The sequence below is a fragment of the Vicugna pacos genome, unplaced genomic scaffold, assembly GCF_048564905.1.
Source record: "Vicugna pacos unplaced genomic scaffold, VicPac4 scaffold_21, whole genome shotgun sequence".
Classification (NCBI taxonomy): domain Eukaryota; kingdom Metazoa; phylum Chordata; class Mammalia; order Artiodactyla; family Camelidae; genus Vicugna; species Vicugna pacos.
This window is the reverse complement of record NW_027328742.1, coordinates 13,223,278-13,241,245: the sequence shown is the minus strand read 5'-3', so window position 1 is coordinate 13,241,245 and position 17,968 is coordinate 13,223,278. Positions and strand designations below refer to the sequence as shown.

The following is a 17,968-nucleotide window of genomic DNA, read 5'->3' as shown; positions in this document are numbered from 1 at the left end:
TATCCCCATGTTTCTCAGAAAAGTGACAAGATAAACCAAGAGAAATACCATAAAAAGAAGAAGCTGGCGCTGGAAGTGATTTGTTAAGCCCACAAAAACAAACTCAATCACCAAAGTGCGATTTCCATTATCCACTTCTCTGATCTAATCTGTAAAGAGAAAGAGAGATTTTTCTTTGGAATCAATTCATACTTGGGCTTCTTATTTTTAAAAATAAATACAACTTCTATATTTTTACAATTCACAGAGTAGACTGACAGGTGACACTCCTGCCTCCGACCTCTAGGTGGTCATAACTACCTACTAACTATCTGTGTGATACTGAGTAAGTCGCTGAACCTCACTGGGCCTTTCAGTTTCTCCTTGATCAACACAGAATTTTTGAAGGGAATCAGATTTTTTAGGTGTAGGAGCTCCCTTTGGAGATTACCCAAGGCAAGTCCAGATTATTAACTGTGTTCAAAAGCCCCTGTTTTTGAACAGAGGATATTTTAAGACATATTTTATAGATAAGGTATTATGTGAATTTGATGAATTCAGGCTGATAGCTCTCACTTTCACCTTGGGTGACGGCTGTTAAGAATGTATCTTCCTTGTCAATTCCTTTAGATTCTAGAAAAGTAGTGTTGAATCTAAAGGATAACTTCTGAAGCCTAAGAAGGACTGCAAGCTCAGACAAAAGAAGCTGGTTTTTGAACAGGATTCAAAGGCCACAGCAGTGTCTGCTCTGTGATGCCTTCTCCAAAACACCTCCTGGTGTGTCCTTTTCATCCTGAAGATATTATTTTTCTTTCCCAGCTTCTGCTAATACTCCATTGGTTACAACACTGACTCAGTATTTAAGAACCAGTCTCTTACTATGGACTAAAAACTTCAATGGAGTTTGACAAGATTAATCAGTGTATATACTAACAATATGAGGAATGTAGGTGTTTTAGAGAATAATGACTGAGAATATCCTCAAATTAATGTTTGACACCAAATCTCAGATCCAGGAAGCTCAGAGAACACTAAGGAGGATAAATGTCAAAAACAAACAAACAACTATACCTAAGCTTAAAAATTTCAAAATACAAAAAAATTCAAAGATAAAGAAAAAACATCCTGAAGGAAGCCAGAAGCAAAAAAAAAACAAAAACAAAAACAAAAAAACAACATCTCTTGAGAAACCGTATCTCATTAAAGTTGATGCCCTCCTCCAAGGCACCAATACTGTATATCAGGGGATTTCAGTGTCTGGAGGCATTCATTGATGTAGAATTTCTCTGCTCCTCATATTGGGAGCCACCCTTTCATTCCAAAATATGGAGAACCACTTATAGACCTATGAGATGAACAAAAAAATGTAACTCCATGTGAATTTCCATCACGCCTAATATGAAGAATCAGCTGGGAATATTCCTCACTAATAAAAACAAAGCAAAACCAAAAACGTTATCCTAATATGCAACATGTTACACTTATGAAGGAAAAGAATGTGATGCTGCAGTAATGACAGGGTAATTAATCCTCCGAATGGAAGCCACGCTTAAGCAGTGCATGAAAAACAAGCAGAGTTATCCATGTAACCATGGTACAAAGAGTATTCTACACAGAAAAAACATCAGGGCATCAGAACAGCAGTAACTAGAGCTTCAGAGGACAGTTGGTTTTGCATATATTTGCACATATTTGCATATATTTAGAGAAGGACCTCAGAGCCATTGAGGAAATTTATAATTACCACTTGCTTCCTACGGTTCTTCTCCCAATCCCCTTTCAATGGATGTTAAATCATAAATGCTTAAGGAACAATTAAAAAGATAGAAGACACTTCGAGCATCATACTAGGAAGTGACCATCTGAAAAGGTGACCTGTGGTTTGAGACACGTTACACAGTGAAGACGCAGAATAGAGGCACTTTAAGGCAAAATTTGACTGGGAAAGAAACTGTTGCGTCCTTCTAGATAAAAATAGGAAAAATACCTTTTCCCTTTGTCACACCTATGCCCAAGTTTTAACAATTCTTAGTAAAATGGTGCTGGAAAATTTTACAAGACTGACAATTAGCGATGTTAGTTTTACATGGATACATTTAAGGTAATATTTACTGTTCCTTTCAAATCTCATCACACTTGCATTGTGTCACTTTTAGCATTCTGCTATCATTTCAAAGGTTTTAGTCAAGAGAAAGCATATCGCTATGTATAGAAGTTATAAACTATGGGGGTGGAGGAAAATGCATATCTTTAGAGGGAAAAGGTGAGAGACTAAAGCACAGAGTGGCTGAGAACCTCTCCATTTTACTTAGGTTTTGAACAATATTTCAGTAACCAATGTTCAGAAGTGTTTCATGAAGTCAGAGAATGGTGGAATGTAGAAACAGCCTTAAGAGAAGGCTACATGAATCCATCCTCCTCAATTTATCCATTTACTGATAAATTTATTCATTCAGTTTTGACACAGACTGTGGCTTTTCAAAAGTGAATCTTGATTAAAAAGGTAGACGTATTTGTTATAAAACAAGTTCAACAACCCAGATGAGGATGGAGCACCACCCCACCTTCCTGCTTCCCATGGGCATGCCACTGAAGTAACCAGTGTTCACAGTTCAGTCTGTAGCCTTCCATACTTCTCTCCATCATCTTGTATAATGTGCATGCCAATATATTCTACACAGTAGGTAGACTCTGCCCACACATTATTTTTACTAAGTGTAATCAATTTTGCAGATTTTACTTTGACTTGGGAGTTTTTTCCATTCACCTACGATAGTATCAGGGAGTTTCTTCCAAACAAAAGCACAGATATCTAAAACATTCTTTTTATAATTAGCTGCACAATGATTCATAAGAAGAAGATTTGCTTCTCCTAATGATACAAAACTATACTGTTTCCTTTTATCCCCCTACAAATGATGCTGCAATATTTGTGTCTGATATTTATATTTCTATAGCATAAATTTCTGAATGTAAGCTAGCTAGGTCAAAGATCAAGTGCATTTTACTAGAAATCACCAAATTAGTTTCTGAAAATGTACCCACTATAGCTAAGTATAGAATACCCAAATGGTGACCTTACCAGCATTGTAACCTAATCAGCTGAATGTTCACCAATCTGATAGATGGAAAAACAAAAACAAACAAACAAACAAAACCAGATTGCATTTTCATTTCATTTACTTAAGCAACTGAGAATTTGAGCAATTTTTGTATATATTTATGCTTTTGGCCATTTGTATTTCCAGTTATGTCATTGCCCATTCATCTGTTGGTTCATTTCTCTACTGTGTTTCATATATATGTATATACATGTTCCAACGCTTTCCTGTTGGGACACTAACTCATTGTGAGTCACTTGTTCTACAGTTGTTCTCTCACTTTCCATAGTTCAGCTTTTATCAAGGTCTATCAAACCTTTACGGATGGACTTTGTTGATCTTTCTCTTACAATGTTTGCTTTTCTGGGCTGGAATAAAATGTCTTCTCACCTGTAAGAAGATACAAATGTTCTCCTGGACTTTCTTCTGGCATCACTTACATTTCTACTTTCAACATGTATGTAAAATGTTTTATATTCCCCAACATTTTGCAAAGGAGCAGACTGAAGAAGAACAATATAAACAATATGTCTAGTATATGAATGACCTTGAAAACAGCAGACCCAGGAACTAAGGGGAATGTCTCATTCTCAGTACTGTCTTCTCTTGACCACACATAACTGAATTAACAAGAGTGGTGCAGCACAATTAGAATTCTATTTTATCTACTAAAAATTCTTTTTTCCTTTCAAACTTCCTACTGAATGCATCTTTCACCTCTTTGTTCCTCAAGCTGTAGATGAGTGGGTTCAACATGGGGGCTACCACAATATAAAACAGAGAAATCACTTTATTCATATCTGGGGAGGAACTTGAGCTAGGTCAGACATAAATAAAGAAACGAGTCCTATAGAGGATAGAGACAGCTGCCAGGTGAGAGTAGAGAAGGCTTTCCTCCTCCCATCAGCAGTCTGGATCCTCAGCATGGCCACCAGGATGCAAACATAGGAGACCATGATGATCAGGCCACTGAGAACTCCTATGGCTCCCACAAAGATGAAAAACACCAACTTACTGATCCAGGTGTCTGCACATGCTAGGGAAAGCAGTGCTGAAATATCACAGAAAAAGTGATTGATGATATTTGGACCACAGAATGGTAAGCAAAAAGATGAATTGTGTATGTCATGGTGCTTAGAAGACCCACAGCATAAGGGCCCAGAACCAGCTGCACACAGACCTTCTGGGACATAATGAGGGTGTACAGCAAGGGCTTGCAGATGGCCAAATATTGATCATATGCCATGGAAGCCAAGAGCAAACACTCAGTTTCCACAAAAAGACCAAAGAACCACATCTGTGCAGCACAACCTATGAAAGAGATGTCTTTTTTTTCTACAAAGATATCACACTGCATCTTGGGGATAATGGAAGAAGAGGAAAATGTGTCTACAAAGGACAAGTGGCTGAGAAAGAAATACACAGGTGTGTGGAGTCTGGGATCGATCCATATGAGAGTGATCATCCCCAAATTACTCCCCAGGGTGACAAGACAGATAAAGAGAAAACTAACAAAGAGGACAATCTGCAGGTGGAGATGATCTGTGAGGCCCAAGAAAAGGAATTCAATCACTGCTGTCTATTTCTTATCTTCCATTGGTCATCTGTAATTTGTTAATAAGAAAGAGAAACATTTTATTATTTAAAAATATATCAATAAGAGTAACAAATAATATATTATTCAATAACAGAACATCTTTAACAGACTTGTTACAGAAAAGTATTGAAATAATATCAAACTGGAAGATAATATTCCTAGATACTAGGTCAGGACAGTTGATGCAAAGATCCTGTGTCAACTTGGATATTCACCCTTGACCTCTGCTCTCTCTCATCAAGAGTCCAACTCTATTATCTAAAACTCCTTCAAGTTATAAGCTTGTACATGAACTGCTTCCCAAGTTTCATCTTACTGTATGATGGGATTAAAAAATAAAACATTGGAAAATACTGGGAATACTGTAAAACTAATGATATTCAGATCTTAATGTATGACATCTGGGAAAGACTAACCAGGGGAGTTCTTGATCTTACAGAATGATCAGTACCATTGTAATACTATTAAGACACAATTCACATGTGTGTTTTTCAGTCTGTTCCCTACTCCCAGTTGTAAAAAGATGTGGAAATGATAACACACACAAATGACAGAGGTTACTCATATAAAGTGATATGATGCCATAGAGGGAATGGGGAGGCTGTGCCTGTAAGATGAAGTGATCTGGTAAATGTTGGACAGCAACACGTCATGGAAATTGTATACAAAACGAAGCACCCTTTGCACCAAAAATCACATGGAATTACTTTATGTGATTACCCATATTTCATATAAACTACTTTTAGGGCACTTATCCTGAAATCTGTCAGGCAATATCAATTATAGTAATAATATATGTAAAATGTCAAATGCATAACAGCTTATGCAGAGAACACATTCAAGAATATGTTATTTCTGACTCACTAGCAAGGAAGAAAAAAATCAACTGTTTTAAATTCCTAAGGGAAGATCACTCTGTAGGATATTTTTTGTGAAAAGACACTTTCAAACAACACTTATTACCGCTGAAATTAATGTCTTCTTTCAGTAAAATAGAAGCAATATATTACTCTTAAGTCAGACAAAGACAAATATCTTATGGTATCCCTTATATCTGGAGACTGAAAAATGATACAAATTAACTTATTTATAAGGCAGAAATAAACTCACAGATACAGAAAACAAACTGATAGTTACCAAAGGGGGAAATGGGAGGAGGAATTAAATTAGGAATTTGGGATCAACAGATACACACTACTATCTATAAAAGAGATAAACCACAAGGATCTGCCGTACAGCACAGAGTACTGTATTCAATACCTTGTAATTGCCTATAATAGAAAGGATCTGTAAAAGGAGAGCATATATGAAACTGAATCACATTGCTGTACACCTGAAACACTGTAAATAACTATACTTCAATTTAAAAAATGTAAATCAATATACCACTCTTGAATTATACAATAATTATATGTGGAGCTCAGTCTATGAGAAAATAGTGAATATATCTATTTGATGTATGATATTTATCATTATCATGATCATTTGCTTAGTGCTACATGGAGTATATTTTAAGCACAAAGAAAATTCTAGGCTTAGATATGAAGCCTTATCCATTGCATGAATGTTTTCCTTTTTACCCATCCAAATATGGCAGTATAGTTGTGTGGAGGTAGGGGGTTGTACAGACTGCTTCTGGTCTTTCGTTAAACCACTATTTATTTATTTAAATGTAAGTCATTTTCAGTCTTCTATTTTTAAAAATGCAGGATTATCTCTATGTTACTTTCATAGCTAACATTCTTTGACCTTATAATTCTTTATGGACATCACAGTATCTCTATCTCAAAAAGAAATAAACAAGAAAATCAGTTCAGAAAAAAATCACCGTATAGACCAGTTACTTACTCTCATAAGGATGTGAACAAAATGCCAGTCTGCTGTCTTTAGAGAACCTGGGCTGGGGAGGGGGATATTACATTCCTAAAGTGCAAACTCATCCTGCTGCTTCTCCATCATATTTCAAAAACTTCAGTATCCAAAATGCAATGTCCTCACTTCTCTAAGGATATCCTTTGTGTATCTCCATTAATTGCTTCAAGGGAAATAACCATTTTCTAGAAATAAGGACGGAATTTTCAACTTCCCTCACGGTGGCAAACTTTTTAAAGAATATTTCTTAGATTTTCTAGGTACTTGGCAAAGAAGGCAAAGCCCTCATCTTGAACATCTTGGCAGTAAAGGGATACTCTTTGACCTGCACATTGATTCACCTGTTGTACAGAATAAGGGAATTTTTCTTTTGGAGTTTTCAAAGATTTAGAGCCAGGTCCCCAAAGAACTAAAAGCTCAAGAGCTTATCCCTAGAGGGACAAAGTTAACATTGTCTCAGTGGCATTTGGACCAAGTGTTATTTACCAACTGTATCTTTTCTCAAAGAGAAGACTGCTAAGAAAACAACATGGTTCTTCCCACTTTAGGATCCTCCACCAACAAAAGAGAGCTCTCTTTCCTATGAGTGGGGAGTGATGCATTGAGAACCCAGCACCAACTGGGAGGATGTAGTTTGCTGCCTAGTTTCTGGATCCACATTGCCTGCAAACCTTAATTTCATCACTTACTGGCTGTGTCACTTTGAGCAAATTTTTAAATCTCTCTGTGCCTCATTCTTTTTATCTCCAAAATTAGACAGTATCTGATAAAAAAGAAAACATCAATTCAAAGTAGCATTTTCTTATCTCAAAGCAAAAAATCCCATCAAGAAGATCTGTTTATCCCATCAAGAAGATCTGATAACTCATTCTGTCAACCCCCATAACACTTCATTGCTAGCTCATTTTTAACCCCTTTTAAGTATCTGTCTCGAAAGTTCATCAATAATTGGTGTTGTGTACATATTTGTTGAATTAGTGGAAAACAAATCCCCAAAACCTGTGTAATTCATAGTGGTTCATATTTAGTAGATAAAATTATGCTATCTACTTTTGATTAAAGATGTCAGGAAAAAAGTATTTATACCTGTTATTTGTCTTAAAACCACTTAAAAGCAATGAGAAAACAACAAAAACAGATTTTTAAAAATAGCACTTCATTAAATCTACAAAAAAAGAAATACAGAAAATAACAGGAAGAAGGATTCCATTAACAAAACTATAGGCAGGTAACATGTTACTATGCAAAACACTAAAGACTCCACATGAAAAATAAAATACTTAGGAACAAACCTGACCAAGGAGGTAAAAGACTTATAAGCAGAGAACTATAAAATATTAAGAAAATTAAAGATGATTTAAAGAAATGGGAAGATATCCCATGCTCTTGACTGGAAGAATTAATATTGTTGAAATGGCCATACTACCCAAGGCAATAAGCAGATTCAGTGCAATTCCTGTAAAATTACCAATGACATTTTTTACAGAACAGGAATGAAAAATTTTTTTAATTTGTATGGAAACACAAAAGATGCCAAATAGCCAAAACAATCTAGAGAAAGAAGACCAGAGCTGGAGGAATCACACGCCCTGACTGAAAACTATACTGCAAAGCTACAGTAATCAAAACAGTATCTAACTGGCACAAAAACAGACACGTAGCTCAATGGAACAGAAGTCCAGAAATAAAACCATGCACTTATAGTTAATTAATCTACAACACAGGAAACAAGAATATATGATGAAGAAAAGACAGTCTCTTCAGTAAGTGGTGCTGGGAAAGCCGGACAGCTACCTATAAAAGAGTGAAATTAGAACATTCTCTAATGCCATATACGAACACTCAAAGTGGGTTAAAGACCTAAATGTGAGAAAGACCGGACACTATAAGATTCCTAGAGGAAAACACAGGCAGAACAGCTGCCTGCAAATCAATAAAACTAGAACACTCTCTCACACCATACACACACACACACAAAACTCAAAATGGCTTAAAGACTGAACAAGAGACAAGACTAAATGTGTAAGCCTCTGCACAGCAAAGGAGACCATAAACAAAATGAAAGTACAATTTACAGAATGGAAGAAAATATTTACAAATGATGTGACTGACAAGGCCTTAACTTCCAGAGTATACAAAGAGCTCATACAACTCAATAACCAAGAGACAAACAACACAATCAAAATTCAGCAGAAGATCTAAATAGACATTTCTGCAGTGAAGACATACAAATGGCCAACATGCACATGAAAAACTGCTCAGTATCACTAATTATCAGAGAAATGCAAATCAAAACTACCGTGAGGCATCACCTCACACAGGTCAGAATGGTTATCTTTAAAAAAATCCACAAATGAGAAATGCTGGAGAGGGTGTGGAGAAAGGGGGACCCTCCTACCCTGTTGGTGGGAATGTAGTTTGATGCAGCTGTTATGGAAAACAGGATGGAGATTCCTTAAAAAGCTGAAAATAGATTTATCCTATGTCCAGCAATCCCACTCCTGGGCATATATCTCAGGGAACTCTAATTTGAAAAGACATCTGCACCCCAATGTTCATAACAGCACTATTTACAATAGCCAAGACATGGAAGTAACCTAAATGTCCATCAACCGATGACTGGATAAAAAGTGGTGTGTATATGTATACACACACACACACACACACACACACACACACATATACAACAGAATACTATCAGTCATTAAAAAAGAAAAAATAATGGTATTTGCACCAATAGGGATGGGACTAGAGATCATCATAGTAAGTGAAGCAAGCTAGAAAGAGAAAGATAAATACCATATATCATTTTTATGGGACATCTTTAAAAACAGTACACAAATGAGGTTATTTACAAGACAGAGACAGACTCACAGACATAGAAAACAAATTTATAGTCACCAGGGTGGAAAAAGGAGGGGAGAATGGAGACATAAACTGGGAGTTTAGGGTTTGCAGAGACCACTATACACAAATTAGATCAGCAACAAGGTCCTACTGTACAGCACAAGGAACTCTACACAACATCTTATAACAGCACATAATGAAAACGGATATGAAAAGGAATATATATATGCATAACTGAATCACTATTGTACACAAGAAATGAACACACATTATAAATTGACAGTACTTCAATTTAAAAAATTTAAATATCTTCTTAAGAATGTTTGGAGTAGATGGGAAACAACGTTTATTTACATTTGGTAGTATGTACTTTAAATTTTGTACTACATGCAATCATACTTTAAAAGTGTAAAAAAACACTGAAAATTATGTTGAAAGGAATATTTAATCAGATGAAGAGTTAGATATTCATATTATTTATTAACTGAAAAAAAAACAGAGTGAAAAATAATATGCATTGTATTATGATCTGACTAAGAAATTACTTCCAAATCTAATATTTACTTATGTCTTCACCTCTAAAACTAAAAATTTTACTTTCTTCCTATAGTGTTATCAAAAATAAATGGAACATGTAAGTGACCAGACATAAAACAAGAAGTTTACTTTTCTGGAAAGTGCAGGTGCATTTCAACAGGTATGATGCAGGTGTCAGTAGACTCAGAGGTCCTAGCTTGCAGACCTTCTAATTCTTGATGTCCCATGTCACATCACCATCTTTAATTCTTTGCTATGTAAGCCCTTTTGTGTCCAGTATCTACTCCCTGGTACACAGCCAAGTAGCAGTTATAAAGCTGACGCCAGTGACATGATAAATGAAACTAGACCGTATCCTAATATTTCCAGCTGTTTATTCGAGACATATTTGTAGTTTCTCCTAAATTGGGGCAAAATTTAAAATGGGCCTTTATGACTTACTGGGCACTCCTGCCACACCTTTAGAATGTTTCTACATTTTTTAGCCAGCAAGAAGGTTTCAAAGTCACATCTGAGATAAATTTCAGGCACTACAGAAAGTGTAGGACACACTCTGCTTCCCACTTGTACACTGGTTAGCATGGCCGACTCCGTTTGTGCCCCACCCTTAACATTTCCATACAAACCAGCCAAATTTCACTGCCACCACCTGCATTTCTTTATTTCAGGATTTGTCTTTCCTCTACTTCTCCACCACCACCAAGATGTGCCAAAAAAATGAACATTCCCCAGGCACAGATTTCAACTAAAGACTGATACAAGGAAATAAGGAAGATGAGGCAAAAACTAATAAAGAACAGACAAAAAGAAAACAAAAAGCAAGACAACAGATTTAAGCCCAAGCATACCAATTATCACTCTATAAATGCTCTAAATAGCCCAATCAAAAGGTAAAATTTTTTATTGTGAATAAAGCAACCTCAACAATATGACCCCAACAGAATCCTACTTTAAATATGAATGTAATAAGCCAAACAGAGAAAGACAAATATTGCATGATTTCAATATATATTGAACCTAGAAACGAACAAACAAACAAACAAACATACCAAAACAGGAACAGACTCACAGATACAGAGAACAAACTCATGGTTCATCGGTTGGGTGAAACAGGTGGAGGGTATTAAGAGGTACATGCTTCTGGTTATAAAATAAATAAATGATGGGGCTGTAAAGCACAGCATTGGGGATACAGTCACTATAACACTGTAACTTGTATGGCAACAGACGGTAATTTGAAATAGTGTGGTCATCATCTAGTAATGTATTTAAATGTCAAATCACTATGTTGTCTACCTGAAACTCATGTGGTATCGTAGATTAATTACCCTTCAACAACAACAAAAAATAATCCACTGAATCAGCCTTCAAAAGCTGGTCAATGACAAGAAATGACCAACAGGTGGCAGTATATCCACATGCAAAGAGGTCAGCGGAACTGATTTCCAGTCTCTTCAAATGTTTTTCCTCTCCCTATTCAAAAACAACAGAATATCCAAACTCAAGCATCAGTATCCTGACCACACCACAGTGTCTCCTGTGCCTGTGTAAGCTTCAGAGATCCCTAATTAGGAACTCTGCTACCAACTCAAAGCAGAATGTCTCAAAATGGTTTGTTCCTGATATCCTTATAGTTAATTAACTGATTTGCCAAAAGCAAAAACCACTTTTTAAGAAATTAGGGAGCATCACTGCATCTGAGATTTAGCTATTAATAATTTAATAATTCATGTTCAATTAATGGAGTCATTAAATTAAGAATTTATTCCTAGTATTTATCAAGTGAAAAAAATTACCTTATGTCCACAGATCTTCCTCTCCAAAAATAATTTTTTTTAATAAAAAGAATTGTCTATTATGAGAATAAAACTGTGAGTGGAAAATAATTGAGAACAACAACAAAAAAATCCAAAGTCACTTTTGAAAGATCTATCCTGTTTCATTGGACAAAAATAAGATTAAATTATTGCCTTTCTAAAGACAGAGTATACCCATTAGAAGAGATTTGCCAGTAATGCAAGCACAAAAAAAGAAAGAAAGAAAGAAAGAAAGAAAGAAAGAAAGAAAGAAAGAAAGCAAAGAAGAAAGAAACCACTCAAAAAAGAGAGGCTAAGGGTGAAAGTTCCTACCCACATGTATTATATGAGGTAAGAAATTGGAATATCATTCTTATGGCAGCTCAACCAGATGCCACTGAACATTCGAATTTTAGCCACAACTCCCTTACTCATTTCCATATCCAACAAGCAAGTTTCAAAGTGGTGTATGGCACCCTCCACACACATATGTAGCCATTCTCCAGGGAATCTGAACGAATGAGGCCGTGTGGGTTTTGCTGTCCGTGGAAACCACATGCCTGGTGCTGCAATCATAAGAGCTCTGCTTTAGTTTTGTGGAGACTTTCAGATATCATCCGTTGGTTCAAGTCAGAACCCATCAATCCAATTACCCTTGACATCAAGATTCTCTACTTGACAACCTAACTAGGTCCTGGACTAGATCTGTCCAAAGCAAATATTTTTGTAAGATCTTTGGGCAGTTGCTCAGCTTCCTCTCATGACATTTCACATACATGGACAACGTTCAAATACTCACAAGTCCACTTTGGTGAATGTTCAGCTTACTTACACACACACTCACATTTGTCCTGCAGAGATGGAAAGAAATGGTCACCTGACCTCATCCTAGACTTGATGATGGCCAGTAACCTGCCATGTAGTCTCTTTCCCAGTCATATGGGCAATCAGACAGTTGGATGATTTGGTGTAATACAGTTTTAGGCCAAACAAATTGACCTCCAAAAATCTGGCAAATCACACTTTTTTCCCAATTCAAAGGTGACTTGTTAATCCTCCATGCCACACCTTCTTTCTTTCATTTGTCAAGACAGTGAAAGGTGATTATTTCACTGATTTCACACAAAGCACTTGCCTTCTAGTCAAGTGTATTTGGGTAATTTATTTGTCCATGGCCACATGAAATATTTAGCTGAAGGGCATTCCAGAGATTACAGAATTCAACTTCTTACTTTACAAATAAGGAAATACAGGTCTCACACAAGCAATATGACTCATGATCATGTAACCCTTGGGTGGCAAGCTTCCAGGCTGACAGTAAGGGACATTGGTGTTGTGTTAAATGACCTCAATAAAAATAATATTGATATTTTATTCAGGGTAGAATTAACCCCAACTTAAACTAGATGAAAGTTCACTGACCTTTCCAGCTTCCAAAGTGGATCCATGGTCACAATAATCTGTGTGGCATCATTTTAAGTCTCTGTGAAAGCCCCCACTTAGGAATATATACAAACACCTGATCACCTGACTCGCCTACCATCTGGCAATGTCTGATATGCATGATTTCAACAGCATCACTTTGTAAGCTTAAGGCTTTATCACCTGATAGATTTGGAATGCAAACACACCTGGGAGGTATGTTACCAGCCAGTCAACACTCAGTAACTCTTCAAAATGAAAGAACTCTTTTCTACTAAACAGCTATTTCTTAATTCATTGATTTATTTGATTATGCATTTAATAAGTACCTGTTTCTATAAGACTTGCCAAGAGTTGGTGGAATTTACGCAAATGAAAAAGAAAGGAGTGCTGTCTTCAGATTTCACAGTCTAGCAGAGGAAAGGGGGATTTAATAGTCTGTGATGTGTCATAGAATCTAGGTATACAACCTTCTCTCCTCAGCTCCACAGCCCAGGCAAAGCATTTATTCGTAGCCTATTTGCAAATATAAAATAAAGCTCAGAAGTGGTATGAATATAGCCTTGGGGGGAAAAAAAGAGTGGAGGATGAACTCCCCTTTCCAGGGAGCTGGGCCCAGAGATTAGACACCCTGTGAGCAACTCATCACAGAGAAGGCGGGGACCAGACAGAAGCAGCATAGGGCAAAGAAGTCAGAGATGGGACAGGGGAGAGGAAAAGGAAACTCTTCCAAAACAGAAAGCTGAGTGGCTCCTGGAAGTTGTAAGGGCCAGAAAATGAGAGGACAGAAGGAGAATATGCACTTTGAATTTGAATTTGATAGGCTGTCATTAAATGTGAAAAAGCCAGCTCCTTTCTTTGAAGAATTGACAAATTTTTTTTCAAAAGCAAAATGTTCACAAAAGATGTATGAATGCCTATTAACATATGAGAAAGATGTTAAAAACAAATCTGCATTAAAATAAAAAGGCATCATTGATCTATCTAAGTGGCAAACGTAGCAGGAGTCTCACAAAGAGCCTCTGTCCCCGCCCCAATTCCAGCCCTAAGAGGTTCACTGCTCCAACTAAGAGTTTCTGCTGCATGAATTTGTGGTTAACCTGCAGCCTCCACCGTCCCAGTTAGAAATGACCTGCCAGGGATGCTTCTGGTACAAGTATAGACCCCAAGTGCTTAACATGAAGTTCACCTTTACATCATCAGTATGGGAATGATGGAGGTTTATAGAAGTAAAAGACCCATTGCTATTTGGGGGTTTGTGAGGATGAACACAGCATATTTTAAGGTTTGTGGCCTTCAGACAAATCCTCCCCCCACCAAAGGTGTCGAGGTCCTCAGGAAATCGAGTCAGCCTCACCGCATACAGCCCACCTGCTACAGACTTACATCACGCCGTCTGCATGAGGGTCCTCATGAGAGCCTAGCCATCTGCTTGTACTCCATGCAGATTTTCCAGTTAATGGATTCAAGAACTACTAGGATTTCTACAATGTTAGACTACCTGGCTGAGCTGTGAACACAAATAAACCATGAAAATGTTTCCCCATGTTTACTCAAAAAAAGAAAAAAAAGAGAGAGTAGTATCTAAAGAAGAAAGGCTACATCCTGGATCAGAAATTTTAATTTTGACAATTTATCTTTAACAGAATTGAATGCCCTCGTGGGCCTACATTTCAAAGGAGAAGCCTAACTGATATTGGGTGCAAATGTTCAGCTATACTAGAATTTTATGAGAACTCTTACCAGTTTTGCTAGTACAGAGATTACAAAGCTACATAGTTCTGAGTGGCTTGTCTGTATTTTTAGGGTATGATTTTGCAGAACTTTAGGTTTTTTCCAGAGACACATATGTTGTTTTACAAGAGAACTGCCTGCATTATGGTATTGTAGAAAACTCAGTTTCAGCACCAGCTTTATTCAGACCTAGTCTAAGTTCTTCAGTATTTTCTGTTACAGAGTAAAACCAATCTAAACTGAGAGGTTAAATAAACTTTATTTCTACTAAACACTTAAGAATTATTTTGTCAAAGCAAATCATTGCCCATTTTTATTTTTACTTTAAGAAATAAGAAAGAGTTGGAGTGAAATATTTGAAATAAACAAAAAATAGAAAATAACATTTTAAAATACAGATTATATTAATAGAAGTAGAATATATGATCTCAAAATTCTCACAATTATGCTAAATTAAATGTAAATTCTAGTATATACTATATATTAAAAAAACAAATATTTTGAGTCAGTTTAAATTTTTTTTTACTTCCACAAGGAAGATGACATTCATTACAATAATAATACAGGTTTTTCCCTTAGAAGTAGTCTATAGGTAGCATACTTGAGATTATTTTCCTTATGAAAATGTCAAAATATTAAGGAGAAAACAATATTTACCAATATTGGCCACAGAGAATAGACTTTACTAAGTTGGCTTCTTCATTTAAACCTTTCTCTGTAATGTGTCTAAGACATCACTAATCCTTTAAAAATGTCAAATCCTAATCAAATTTTAACTCTGGTAAAGTAAGTTACTAAAAGTTATCAATATTGAAAGTTATTAAATTTCCACTGTGATAAAACAAAATAGGAATAAAAATTAAACAGTCCCGCATAAAATAAAATGTTTATTTAACAACTAGAGCTTACACTGCTCAGTAAGTGTTTTACTCTCCTCATTGAGATGACTGAAGATTTCAGAACTAGGCTTCTGTCAGTTTTCTACCTCTCAATCTCAAAAGGCTTTTGTTTCTTGATTCCTCCTTCAGTCTTTCCTGTCTGTGAAGAAAAAAGTGATCCCTATCAATCCCAAGACTAATATCAGTCCTTTTGATTTTGTCTACCCCATGTCTCCTCCAGAATCTTGCTCTTTTAATCATCTCCCTTCTGCTTAAATGTTCAATTGCTTTAATCTCATTTGTCTCTCTTTCCATGAACATTATTGTTCTTAAGTTTAAGAGATAATGTTGTTCCATGAAACTTACCTGTGTTTTGTGTATTCAGATACCCTGCTGTAAAATGTATCTCTTACTATGACTCACAGTAAAAAAAAAAAGCTTGAAAGTTACTAAACTAATCTTGTGCCTTCATTTCATAGATGTGAACATTGAACCCACAGATCTGATCTATCAAAATTCACTCACTCAGTAATAGAACCCTCGGCCTTTCAATTCTCTCTATGGACAGAGCTTTTCTTTACTTTTCAAACTATGTCATGACATGGTGTCATTTAGTGACGACCATTTGTCATTATCTTAGGGTTATCTGTCAATAGACCCTTTATGTTAATATTAACTAAAAACTCAAGTTACTGGTTCCAAGCAAGGTCAGAATTCTGGAACAAAACTATTAACATCTCCATTTTGTTCATGTGCATCTCTTTTATTATGGGTCCATGAAGTGCCATTTATTTTCAGTCACCTTCTCCCTTTCTAGGTCATACCTCAGATAATGGTATCTGTCTTGGAGATCAGACTCCATCTTATCTTGGGTGTCTGACTGTAGAGGAGAAGGCAAATGTGTGTATTTTCCCAGTTTTCTAGGATGTTCTTTGTCCTGTGGGGTGACATATTGGAGACACTTGGCAAAAATGTGCGCTGTTGGGAAAGTAACAGGACTTGCCTTACCCTGTGTGCAGGCTGGAAATGAAGGTCAGTGGTGGGCTTGGCAGTGGCAGCCGCATAGGCTTACTGAGCCGTCCTCCAGCAGGGGGCAGCACTTCCTTTACTGCTAGTGGAAGGGAGGGAGAGAGTGTGTGTGTGTGTGTGGCCTTCCAGTACCTTTGCAATAACTGTAGTATGTGCTTTACTATGTTAAAGAGCTCCTCCTTTCACTCTTGAAATAATTTGATTTCTTTGAAGTTGATTTTTGAATTAAATTAGTTGTATTCAAAGAAGTTTAAAAACCCTCCCGTCTTTAGTAACAACTTTACCATGATTTATCATCATGTTTGTTTAAGGACCATTTAACATTGTTTTTGTAATAGAAGAGAAAACATTTTAACTTTCAAAAATAAATTTATTATTTTCTAGTTATGCATTTATTACATTTATTTTGAAGTAAAACCTGTAATCTTTAATCACTTAGAATAATCACTGTTAACATTTTTCTATATGCAATTTTTTAATGTATAAATAAATTTTTTAAGTATACAGCTAGACTGAAGCAATATGCTGTATACCAGAAATTGACACAACATTGTAAACTAACTGTACTTCAATTTAAAAAAAAAATCTCCTAGAAGAAAACATAGGCAAAACATTCTGTGTAATAAATCTTAGCAATGTTCTCCTAAGGCAGTAAACCCAGACAATAGAAATAAAAGTAAAAATAAACAAATGAGACCTAATTGAACTTATAATCTTTGCACAGCAAAGAAAACAATACACAAAACAACATGACAACCTATAGAATAGGAGAAAATATTTGCAAATGATCAAACTGACAAGGGCTTAATTCCCAGGATATTAAAAAAAAAAAAAGGTGATACAACTTAATAACAAAAAAACAAACAGTCCTATCCAAAAATGGGCAGAAGACCTAAACAAGTAATTCTCCCATGAAAGCAAACAAATGGCCAATAGGCACATGAAGAAATGCTCAGTATCGCTAATTATCAGAGAAATGCAAATTAAAACTACAATGAGGCATCACCTCACACCAATCAGAATGGTCATCATTCAAAAGTCCACAAATGATAAATGCTGGAGAGATTGTGGGAAAAAGGGACCCCTCCTACAGTGCTGGTGGGAATGTAGTTTGTTGTAGCTATTATGAAAAGCAGTATGGAGATTCCTTATAAAACTTAAAACAGGCCTAACTTA

At 36.1% G+C, this 17,968-nt stretch overlaps 1 pseudogene; it reads right to left on the bottom strand.

Moving 5' to 3' along the window:
- Positions 1–3,728: 3,728 nt before the first annotated feature.
- Positions 3,729–4,545, bottom strand: LOC140694350 (olfactory receptor 5G3-like; annotated as a pseudogene).
- Positions 4,546–17,968: the final 13,423 nt, after the last annotated feature.